Genomic DNA, 12,605 nt, shown 5'->3' with positions numbered 1-12,605 from the left:
TGGGTATATCGCTTTCTTTTTGAAAAAAGTCTCTGGCATTTGTCACTTACAGGAACAATTAACTCCTCTGGGGGCACAAAATGATCTGTTTCTATATTTTTAAATTCTCTCAGCAACCAAAGCTAAACAGCCACTCGCACGCTCCTCTGGGGATGGCTCCTGCTCTCTGCCATCTTCCAGATTATGCCCGGAAGATGTTTGAGAGAGTGTTACATGACCTAGAGCAAAACAATGACAGAGACAATCTAACTATAGAGGCAATTAGGTTCTAGAAGTGTCTCCTAGTGCCATTTAATTAATTAGTGTAGATGCTGTATATGCAGACTAAAGTTTCGCAACACTTCTTAACACTTTGCAGCCAATTTTCAGTTTGCTTGCTTTGTTCATGCAAGATTCAACATCCCAATCAAAGAAAGTTGAGCATTCTCCCTACTCTGGGCCAGAATATCTCAGAATCACTGAGTAATTTTCAGAGAAAGCTGACTCTGCCAAAAGAGAGGAAATAGTGCAAAAGAAGGAGGAAAATAAAGGCTAGTATGTAGAAATGTGGGCTGTAGCAGTGCTGACCATGAGCATGCAGTACGTAGCTATTCTCAGCCCTCTCATAAGGTAAATCAGACTCTGCAGACCTCCGTACTGTCACCATTGGACTTTTTCTGGAAGGCCTAAGTACAGTGCTATGTGCAATATACTCCTCTAACAAAGCTGCTGAACACCAATGCATGTTATGCTTTTATTCCCTTTATTAATACAACTCTCCAATATAAATACTTCTGGGAGTAGCAAACATCTATGTATCTGTCTACCCAAATGACTATGTGGAATAAATGATGTTTGAAATCCCATTGAATTGATACTGTCACCTCTGAGAGAGCACTTTCAGCATCTCTGCATAATAATGACCACTGTTTATAGGAGAGAGATTATTTATGACTGTCTCTATTATCTTTCCTATGAAATACACTTAATAGTGTAGAACATAAAAAGAGAAAAAGTATTTTCTTTGTGAAAAATGTTTTTTTTGAAAAAAAAAAAACCTAGTCTCTTATTTTCTTGGCACATAACTGAAAGCTGATTTGCAGTCGGAGTGCCTCTGAATCAGATAAGCGTTATCTCTGGGACTTCCCTGTGTTTCTCTTGGGCAAAGAAATTGATTGCATTACCTTTCATGGCCCTTGCTACCCTGTGATTTAACCAACTCATCTTCCTGCCTGTCTCCTGTCTGGTCTTCCTGGTCTCTGGAGGAGAAGAGGGGGATTGACACACTGTCTTTTGGGGGGGGGGTTAAGCTACTCTTGGTGTACAGTGCAGTTCAACCTAGCAGGCAACTTTTATATTGCTCAGCTGGCAGTGCCCTTGAAATCATAGTCTCTGATCATCTGCACCCCTCTGGACCCTTGTGCCAGGGTTCAGGGGAGAGAATGACCAATGATCACATGAGGAAGAGGTGGATGAGGTTGGAGGTGACGTGAACAAAAGGGAGCTCAAACAGCAAAACAGGGCTGAAATGTTGCTCCAAGCACATACGTGTAAATAAAGAAGTGCCTACAGGACTGCATTATGGGGAAAGTTCTCATGCCCTTTCTGGGAAATCAGCATGCTGAGGAGCCTCTCTGAAGTGCGCACTAATGCACACAGTGTGGGAAACAAAAAGGAGGAATTAGAAGTCTTTGTGCATGGCTATGATATCATTGGGTTCACAGAGACATGGTGGGATAGCTCACATGACTGGAGCACTGTGATGGATGGATACAGGCTCTTTAGCAAAGATAGGTCAGGAAGGTGAGGAGGGGGAGATGTCCTTCATGTGAGAGAACAACTGCAATGTATGGAGCTCTGCCTAGGGGTGGGTGAGGGGCCAGCTGAGAGCTTATGTGTAAGAATTAGCCCACAGACCGAAACAGCAGTAGGTATCTGCTATATCAGGAAGATCTGCTGTATCTGCCTAATCAGGAAGAAGAAATAGATGAGGCCTTCTTCACACAGCTGAAAGAAGCCTCACATTTACAGCACCAGGTCCACATGGGGGACATTAACCACCTGATATCTGCTGGAGGGACAACACAGCAGTGCACAAGCAATCCAGGAAGATTCTGCAGTGCACTGATGAGAGCATCCTAACACAGGTGATCAAGGAGCTGACAAGGAGGGGTGCTTTGCTGTACCTCATACATACAAACAAGGGAGGACTGGTCAGAGATGTGAAACTCAAGAACAACCTTGGCTGTGGCATGAGAGAGCGTTGTTCAGGATTCTGCATGGAGGGAGCAGGGAAAAAGCAGGATCACAACCCTGTACTTCAGGAGAGCAGAATTAGGCCTCTCCAGGGACCTACTTGGAAGAATGCCATGGGTTACAGCCCTAGAGGGAAGGGGGGGTCCAAGAAAGCTGGTAGATATTCAAGGCTGGAGAGATGGGAAGCCAGGAACCTCCTGAAGTTCAACAAAGGCAAGTGCCAAGTCCTGCACCTAGGGAGGAATAACCCCTCTAATGCACCAGGACAGGCTGAGGGGCTGACCTGCTGGAAAGCAGCTCTGCAGAGAAGGAGCTGGGTGTGCTGGTGGACAACAAGTCGACCATGAGCCAGCAATGTGCCCTGGTGGCCAAGAAGGCCAATGGTCTCCTGGGGTGCATTAGGCAGAGCATCGCCAGCAGGTTGAGGGAGGTGATCCTCCCCCTCTACTCAGCCCTGGGGAGGCCACACCTGCAGTACTGTGTCCAGTTCTGGGCTCCCCAGTACAAGAGAGACAGATGGATTTACTGGATTTAGTCCAGCAAAGGGCTACTAGGATGATTAAGCAACTGGAGCATCTCTCCTCTGAAGAAAGGCTGAGAGAGCTGGACCTGGACTGAGGGGGGCATCTGATCAATGTGTATAAATATCTGAAGGGAGGGTGTCAAGAGGATGGGGCCAGACTCTTCTCAGTGGTGCCTAGTGATAGGACAAGAGGCAATGGACACAAACAGAAATACGGGAAGTTCTGTCTGAACATGTGGAAAAACTTCTTGACTGTGAGGGTCAACAACACTGAAAGCACTGGAACAGGTTGCCCAGAGAGGTTCTGGAGTTTCCATCCTTGGAGATATTCAAAAGCTGTTTGGACAGGGTCCTGGGCATTGTGCTCTAGGTGACCCTGTTTGAGCAGGGAGGGTTGGACTAGACATCTCCAGAGATCCTTTCCAAATGCAATTTTTCTGTGATTCTGTGAAGTTGCTTTTGTGCAAATGAGAGCTGCACGCACAGCAACCTATACTCAGATGACCCCACAGGTTTAATTAGTTCTCAGCAGTGAGTCAGTGAGTACAGTGCCCAGGACAATACAAATTTTAATCTGCATCACAAAATGCAAATAAGTCTGAGGAGAAAGTCCACAGAGCTTCATCAACTATGTACACAGAGATAACATTTTGTTTGTACCATTTTCCAGAGGAGAAGGAGAAGGACTTCACTTCTAGGTTAAAGAATGGCACCCACAGCAACACTGACTGGTTTGACAGTGGTCCCATTTGTTCTTGAAACAGTTTTGAAACTTGTACCACAAACAAAACACATCAGGAGGGCGTAAATTCTTTTATCCATATTTATATGCAGGTAGTTACTATTTAACATTCAAATGGAAAATAATGTGTTTGAGGACAGAGAGTAGCTTTCAAAATCCTAGTTAAAAGCTTTAGAGTCACACAAACAGTAACACTGCTTAGCAGTCAGTAACCCATAGCCAGTATCTCACAGTGATAAAAACTATGGGACTAGAACTCCAGGCGGATAATCAACATCTGGCCCCTGTGTTTCAGTATTTCAGGGCTGCAATGCAGCTCCATTGAATCAGCTGTGCAAATGTGAGCAGCCCTAACTCTTATGGTGACAGCTCCATCTCCCAGACAGCCCAGAATTAGAGGAGCAGAAGGAAATAAGATGACAGTTATTCCACTGCACATGTCTTAATCTCTTTTTTGTTGAATGATTTAATGTTTACTCGGGAAAATTCAATCTGCTTTTCAAATATTCAATTACCAAACTTTCAGTTTGCAAACTTGCACTTGAGTGATGTCTATGCCCCATAGGCAGATGCACTCAGACAGCTAAACCTGCTAAGTGGCTGCTGCTGTGAAACATCTGTCCCAGAGCAATGTGACCAATGTGAAGGAAAAAAAGCAATTCAGTTATCTAGAGCTGCAGCCTAACTGATGTATATCAGTTCCCATTGCAGAGATATGCAGGCCCATTGAGGAGTCAGCATGAATTGTCCTGATCAGTAGCATGGGATGGAATGAGCTGTTTTTTCTCTGCACTGACAGAGCTCATAAATCAGACAGAGTAATAAGCAAGGCAGCAAAAATAGGTCACATGGCTTCAGCTCGGCTGGGAATAAATTTTCTTTGGATATCTGAATGAAACCATAGCCCTTCAGCCAACTCCTTCTCTATGGGAAACCAGAACAAACAAATATAGCAGAAGAAGAACTCCTGTGTGTTTAAGAGCTGACCACTGACAGCAAGGCAGGTGTTTACTTCTCATTTTATACCTCCTTTCCTTATGTGGTCACTCAGGAACTGATAGCAGGAGATGCTGACAGTGTTAGTGAACAACAAGCATACAGAACCAGACAAGAACCTGTTGAACGGTAGCTTAGAAACACACCTGTACGTAACATTTGCTTGCAGAGGTTCCTATGATGCATAAAATACACTCATAGTCTTGTGTGATGTATCTTTATTATTATGCAGCTCCATAAAGAGGCTATTAATTTGAAACAAGCTGGAGGTCTGGGATTTCCCCCTCAGACCCTGCACGCAAGACTGCATTTGCAACTAAGAGCTGTATCTTGCCACTGGGGCTGTGAATCATGATCATGTACAGTGTATCCAGTGAGAGCAACCTATGTGTTCTTAAGTATACCATAACCCACCTTCTGCTTCAAGAGGTGACTAATTGTTTCACTGTCTACAAGCCTATTATTTTCAGTCATGCCACTTCTAAGAGTATCTCAGTCAGGCACCTCTAGAATGAGGTTTCTGAGGCAACTGTGAAGTTCCCCATAGGTATTAATACAGTGACTCTGTGTACACTTGACCCTTGGTTTAGCAACGGTATTAGCAGAGAGAGAAGAAAAAAGAATGAGAAAAGGCTCTCTGTGGGAACCTGAGTATTATAATAGCATATAGTACACATTGCTTCAGTTAGAGAAGGACTGGAGGGAGACAGAAATAGGCCCTACATGGACCTTTTGATTCAAGATTTGATGACTCCTAAGAAAAGATTAGATGAGTAGACAGAGCACGGATGTGAAACAAGGTCTGCTTGGGCAAGCCTGGGAATTCACTGACTGGGGAGCAGCATGGGTGGATAAGATGAGAGGAGATGAGTGTGGGTCTAAGCCAGATATTTAAGACACACATCAATGCATGCTACTGTCACTTACCTTTTCAGTGAGCTGAAATACCAAGAGCAGTAGACTACTGCCAAAGCACTGACAGTATGATTTTCTTGGACTTTGCTGAAAAAGCAAACACTGTAAAGTTTTTTGTGTGCTGGACACTGGGACAGACTCATCTCCCCAAGAATATTATCAGCAGCACCAACTTCCAGGAGATAACAGTGAGCAATGATAGGAGCACCTTGGGGATCAGCTATTGCCTAGCAGACAACAGCACCTAGGAATTTAAGGATAGGGAAGAATATATAGAACGTTTTATTAATGGATATGGCAATCTACAGCCAAACCATGGATAATTCCTTCAAAAAAACCAGTTTCTCTTGGTGTACCTTTGATAAGTTATATCAAAATCTGGAAACAACCTGGCCAGGCTAGTACCTTCATCGTGAACCATAAGACTCACATCATGAATGCAATGATCCTTTGTGAGGACCAGTTCCAATTCATAACCATCTGGGCCATGGTCTGATAACAGCACTACGTGATAGTCCTTCTTAGCCAAAGCTACCAAGCCATCACAGGTGATGGGCTCCTTGCACCCCCAAACCCTGTCCCTGATATCTGGTAATTCACTCCCCATTCAGTCAGGAAGGGACAGGCCTTCCAGACAGCACAGGTGCCAGCAGGCACAAGGCTCATAAAGCCTGGCTTCTCTCCTCACTTTCACCTTTCTTCTGTCTGTAGGCTGCAGCTCACATACTCCTTAAGAGAGGCAGAGTAGCTTGGCTTAAGAGGGAGGACTGCAGAGGCAGGCACTTAGCCAGCCTCTCCATGCATAAGGCCATCCTCGTTGGGGTTCACTGTCAGGAACTCAAGAGAAGCAGTGCGGGAAATCCCTGCTGGCAACAGTGCCAGAGGTGCCCTCAACACAGCCCAAGTGATGCTCACAGAGGTGCTGGAGAGGAGTGGCAACCTTGCCCATTCTCTCACCTTCAGCAGGTGCACTGCTAGCTGTTCAGCTGTCCTCCCACCCACCTCAACCAACACGGGTCCATCAGCTGGCAAGCTGGCGGCAGTCTCAGGAGCTTGGGGCTAATACTCCGTGGTGTCTTCAGGTAGCATTTGATGAGGCCATGGGTCTCTTGCGTCCCATGCTTGAGCCTCAGGGCTCTCTCTCTGTCTTCAGATAGGCACTCAGCCTCCTGTGAGGTCTCATTCATCTGTGAGTGGAATGCCAAGCAGACGCAGACCCATTCCTAAGCCTTGGTACCTCAAACGCAGAAAAACGCTCTCATAAGCCTGATGCAAGAGTTCACAGTACTAGTCTTTGGTTGCAGGGATTCCTTCTAATAAAAGGTAAGAGACAGAAAATCCAGCACAGGACACCTCTGCTATACTGCTGGCCCCAGAGAGAGGGGTGTCTCAGCACAGCTCTGGGTGCATGTGGTGGGGAGAGTTGTCACAAAGGGTGGCCGCACAGCAGTGGATTTGCTCAGTGCAAGGTGTCCAGACAAGCCAGTTCCAATAGCAATCAGGCACAGAAATAGAGGTAACTGATGCCCTACACCTCCCAGAAGAGATGCTTGCACCACCAAGAAACTCATTTCATCTCTGTAACCACAAGCACAATAATCCATCTGTTTGTGATTCAAGGCTCAGCTCTGTTAGGCAGAGGGTATGTGGCCTTGGCTCAGCTTGACTAGAAAGAAATGGCTTTAACTATGAATCTGGAGGTTGATACCAGCGCTGGCACTTTAGGGAGTTATCCGCAAAGACCTGTGAGAAAAGGTCCTAAATCATGTAGCCACAACCTGGGGACATGTAGCTACAGTTTATGAGCTATAGTGATGGCATGCCAGACTCTCACATTGCAGAAGAAAAATCTCCCCTGCAGTCTTTGCTTCTCAGATTCTCTAGGATCTTGTCTGGAGAAGAGGACTGCGCTGTGCTGTTGTGCTTATCCACTTCAGCTGTGCCCTTACAGACAGGAGGAATGTGCATGCCTACTGAAGGAAGTGAATATGTCTATTGATGAGGGCTCAAGGAACTCTGAAGCCGTTCTGAGAGCTGCAAGCAGCTCTTCAAGCCAGTCTGCTCAGTGCGCATCTGCCAGCATACACCAAATATAGCTTGCAACACCTTGACCACCATGGTGCTCCGCTGCTTTTTAGCTGCTCTACTGCTCTCACACTGCTTACTGACAGGCTAGTGACACTTGCTGAAGATGCTTGCTCATGCTTCCCTTTCCTGCTATTGTTGTTCGCTACAAATCCCAACTAGATCCCAGCCCCCTTAGGGTTCCTGTTGCAGGTAGACAATGCTTTAATTAGTAACACCTTAACTGTGGCTTCTTGAGGCAATGACAATATGCAGTCAGCACTTTTAAATCTACAAGACTGACTGAATCAAAGTGATGAGGCTTCAAGAAAGGAGTTCTGAATTCCACTCTGATTTGGGAACTGGGGGCTTCCCTCTAGGTCTTTGACGTACTTTTGGTCCTTTGGTAAGTCATTCCACCCATGAGATACAGAGGTTTGCGCTCTACAGCATAAGTGTAGTAACAGTTGCCTTCCTCTGTAAAAATATACAAGTAAAAAGTGCTGTCCATATGGGGATATTGCTCCTATTTTGGAGAAAGAGCTTTCCTAGTTGTGTTGTTTTATTTTATTCATTTAAAACAACACAGATATATAGAATCACAGAATTATGGATGTGTTGGTGGAAGGGAGGCACCTTGGAAGGTGTCTAGTCCAATTACCTGCTAAAACCAGGAATATCACTGACACTAGATCAGATCACCATAGCTGTGTCTAAACAAGTGTTGAAAACCTCTAGGGAGGAAAAGAGAGACAGAAGGAGGGAGAGAAATATTTCTATAACTTGCATTTATTTTATGTAGTTGTTCATTGTATTTTGATACAGCTATTGGATAAAAGCAGGATGAGCCATCTATTTTCAAATGAAACAAACAAAAAAACCCCCCAGCAAATTCTCATTTGATTGGCTTGTTATACATGGCTTCAACTGTCACATATTCTCCTGCAATATAGATTAGTTTTTTACATGTTTTGTTTCCTTTCCATGCCATTTATACATGTAACCTTTCTGTCAAGACCTTATTGGCAGCAGCAAGGTGCAGGTACAATTTTCAGTGGGTTACCATGAGCACAAGACCTTACCCAGAAACCTAGGAAGAATCAGCAAAGCTTTCTGGTGGTCAGGAAGCTAATTTACCCCACTTGCAGACATGAAACACTTGACTGAATGAACGATATTATTATTAAAGAAAAGAGAAAGAGGCTAACACAGAATACTTAATTTCCAAATACCTATAACTGTCTTACAATCTTCTTTCCTCTGGTGGGGATGCTGCTAAACTGCCTGATTGCCCTTTCTTTCTTGCAGGAATTCTTTACACAGTTTAGGAAGGTTATGTCTTTGCTAGGTAGTGAGACCCAGCTTAAGCTGTGTTGTTGTTGTGGTGCGGCATGCTCCTTCTGTCAGCTCCCCACAACTTCCTGCAGTTGTTGGTGCCCTTTTTCTTGCTGCTCAAGATAGTCATAGCAGTTTTGCTAACAATTCCTGTTACCTCAGCCCCTTCCAGTAAGTGCTTTCATAGTTCTCCAGTAACAAATCTCCCTCTTCCATACTCCTTTCTTTCTCCTGCCTTTAAAACCAACACTTGTAAAAACTCTTTTCTCTTCCTTTCTGAAAATTGTTTCTCTTTTCCATTCGAGGTACTAACTTTTGCATATCAAAGCTATTACTTTAAGAGGAGTGATGACTTCTCCCACCTCATTTAGACACAATCATTTGTCCTAGACTTCTATCCAGTATTATGGCTTGTAAGAAACTTGCTCCCAGACATAACTGGACTCCTTTTCCACAAATGCCTTTTCCAATTGCTCATGCAAAAATCCTATGGCCATTAGTCCTTTTAATTTCTCTCCCTTTTGGTCTACCAGATGCCAATCTAGTGAGTTTCCTCTTCCCTTGGGAATTCTTGCTTTTGCATTATTTTGCTTGTTAAATACAATAGAGAGGTCTGGAGAAGACTATAGCAAAAATGTTGAGAGGTTCTTAAAAACATGATGTATGGTTGGTCAAACTTAGACTGTTTAGCTTGAAGGAGGTAACTAGGTAACAGAACAGTCTTCAAATGCTCAGAAGGAGGAAGGAAATACTATGTTCTATGTGCTTCTGCTAAAGAGAAACGCTATAATTATTGCTGGCAAGAAGCTGTAGAGTTTTTAGAGATCTTAAATAGATTTCACATAATCTCCATCCTGCAATGAAAAGGGCTTGAATAGAAGTCTCCAGAGGTCCCTTCCATCCCAAATCTTTCTATGAGTCTGCAAACTCCTCTTGGGCTTATCATAGGCACAGCTGCTTATGCACTAGAGAAGATTATGATCTAGAAACCTTTTGAGGTCAAAAGCCAAATGATGGAATTTAAAAAAACAGCAAGACGTGACAAGGCTGTAGGCTGTAGTATCAGCACTCTAGCAGTAAGTGTTGTAAAGTCCTTGTAGATGTCACAACAAAAGAAAATTTTAAGGAGAGATGTAGTTGGGGATGTGTCTGGGGCTTTGCATCTATTTATATAGTGCTTTTTAAAATGAGAATGGCAGAACATAAACAAGTGCAAAAGTGTCTGATTGAAAGTCTAGCAAAAGATTCTTGAAGCTTTTTAAGTAATGGGAGACGAAGGTAAAGGTGGAGATGGACTTTGACCCTTAAATAGAGCCTTGTGGATAATGTTTGACATGATAGCAAGTGAAAGCCTGTGGAAGTATTGCGAGGGAAGACTGACTTTGGTGAATGGACTTTATAAGAGTGAGAACTGAGCAATCCCCAAATTATTGCACACATTACTTGAAATGATGATGAAACTTGTATATTAAAATTGAATGAAGGATCAAATTAGCCAAAGACTGGCCAGGACTTTCTAATCTTTATTAGAATTGCTAACTCACAGAAAGATTTGGGCTGGAAGGGACCTGTATGGTCTCCAGTCCAACCTACTGTTCACAGCAGAGCTACATTCAAAGCTAGAACAGGTTGCTCAGGGTGTTGCACAGGCAACTTTTGAAGATGTCCATGGATGGAGATTCACCACTTTTCTGGGCACCTCTGCCAGTGCTGCACCATCCTTGGCGGCAGTTGTTGCCAGTTATGACTGTTACTTCTTGTCCTTTTACTATGCACCTCTGAGAAGAATCTGGCTCTGTCTTCTCTACACCCCACCCCTCACAGTAGACAGGACAGGCAGCAATTAGCCTTCTCTTCCCCGGACTCCCTTAGCCTCTCATGGTACATGGCGTGCCCTAGTGCTCTGCAGTGGCCCTCTGCTAGACTCTCCTCATTTTGTTCACATTTCTTTCAAACTAGGGGAACTCGAATCAATGCAGTATTCCAGATGTGGACTCATGAGTGCAGAGCAGAGGGGATTAAATGCTTCTCTTACTCTGCTGGCTACTCCTAATTCAGTTCAGCAAACAGTTGGCCTTCTTCAACACCAAGACTCATTATTAGCTTCCTGTCCACCAAGAGCAGATGGAGAGAGAAAGATACAACTCAGAGACAACTATAATTCTTTAATTTCTCTGTGTCCTGCATGTACTAAGTACTGTTAAGTTTGGGGCAGGGTAAAACCTTCGTAACAATAGTGAGTGCAACAGTTACTCTTTAAAATGAGTATGAAAAGGAAATAAGTTGGGTGGAAAAGAGCTCAAAAATCTTCTTTTCAGAGACTACATTCAAGTTGGAATTAGGTAATCAGAATGCGTTTTCGTTGGCTCTGAGCACGCTCTGAAGAGTGTAGATGTGTGACTGAACTCTGCGTGTGTGAGAGGGGAAGTAGATGAAATCATGAAAACAACAATGGCTGAGGGACCTTAAAGTGGGAGACAGAGAAATCTAGCAATTTATTATGAGCTGATTCAACTACTATTTTCTTTAATGTCATCACAACACTCAACATCTTCTCTGATAAAATACTTTTCAGGAGCTCTGAAAGTACGACTTGATCAGGCATTAAGTTGTGGATAGCCTCTGTGGTGTGTCCTAGAGGAGTTGTTAGCCTGAAGGAGGCAGAAATTTGTTTTCTAGTTTCTGAAATTTCTGAAGACATTTGTTCTGCATGGGGAGTTGGATGCTTTTCCTGAAAAGCTATCAAGAAAGAGACAGAGAGAGAGAGAGAGAGAGTCCCATAACAGACTAGCTAACATATCTGCTGTAAGCATGCATGTCAATGAGATTGACAGTTGAGACCCTGGTTTGTCTGAGGCCCAAGTACACAAACTTTCAACTTCCCTCACTGAAGTGTATGCAATCTTATGTTTGTCTCCAAGTATGTGTCTCCCTAAAGTACCCTGGAGGACATGACATAAAATCAGTTCCTATCCTAGTCTCCTTTCCTAAATGCCAGGAACACATTTACCTTTAAAAGCATCAAGATGAGGTCCTTTAGAGCAACTGACATATTCTAAATGTTGTGCCCTGTGCATGGTAAGTTTTCCAGGTAACTGCCTTTTAGCAGTTCCTTCAATACTTCTGAACTGAGAATCTGGCATTTGTTGTGGAATGTGTTTTAGATTCTCTAGTTTCAACTCCAGATAATGCTCCTTCTCTAGGGAAAAACATCTGCAAAGAGCAATTCAGAGTGCTTCCACACAGGCCAGCAGCAACCCACAGAATTGCCTTGGATTCACTCTAACCCTGTCAGTTCACTTAACTGAAGGAGTCTTCAAGCTTAGAAAGCTCCTAGGCCTCTCAGGGGGCCAAATGGTCCCCAGTTCTAATTCATCATTTCCCAGCTGTGACACCCAGAGAACATGGCACATTAGCACCAGAACATACTGATTTTCTAACTTCCATCATGCCAGTGCTGGCCATTACGTATCTTCACAACCCTCATAAACTTGCATAAACATGCTAATGTAAGTGCACTTTGGCCCTGAGCTTTCTGTCTTACACATTTCGGGCACTCCACTGCCCAGTCTGTCAGCCAGGTCACCATGGGTACAACTTGCATTCAAGTGATAAGTCTTCTACAAAGCATGGGGTTTCCCTCTGCTGCGACAGCCTTTCCTTTTCTGAAGCTGTGGTTCCCATTCAAGTTTGTTAGCTGACCACTTCTAGAAGCGGGTTTAGACATCCCAGTGTTAGGATCCTTGTGCTGCAATGCCAACGCACTTCACATGCAAGCTACAGCGCTCTACAATA

This window comes from Struthio camelus, chromosome 1, assembly GCF_040807025.1.
Source record: "Struthio camelus isolate bStrCam1 chromosome 1, bStrCam1.hap1, whole genome shotgun sequence".
NCBI lineage: Eukaryota > Metazoa > Chordata > Aves > Struthioniformes > Struthionidae > Struthio > Struthio camelus.
Note: the sequence above shows the minus strand (reverse complement) of the source record.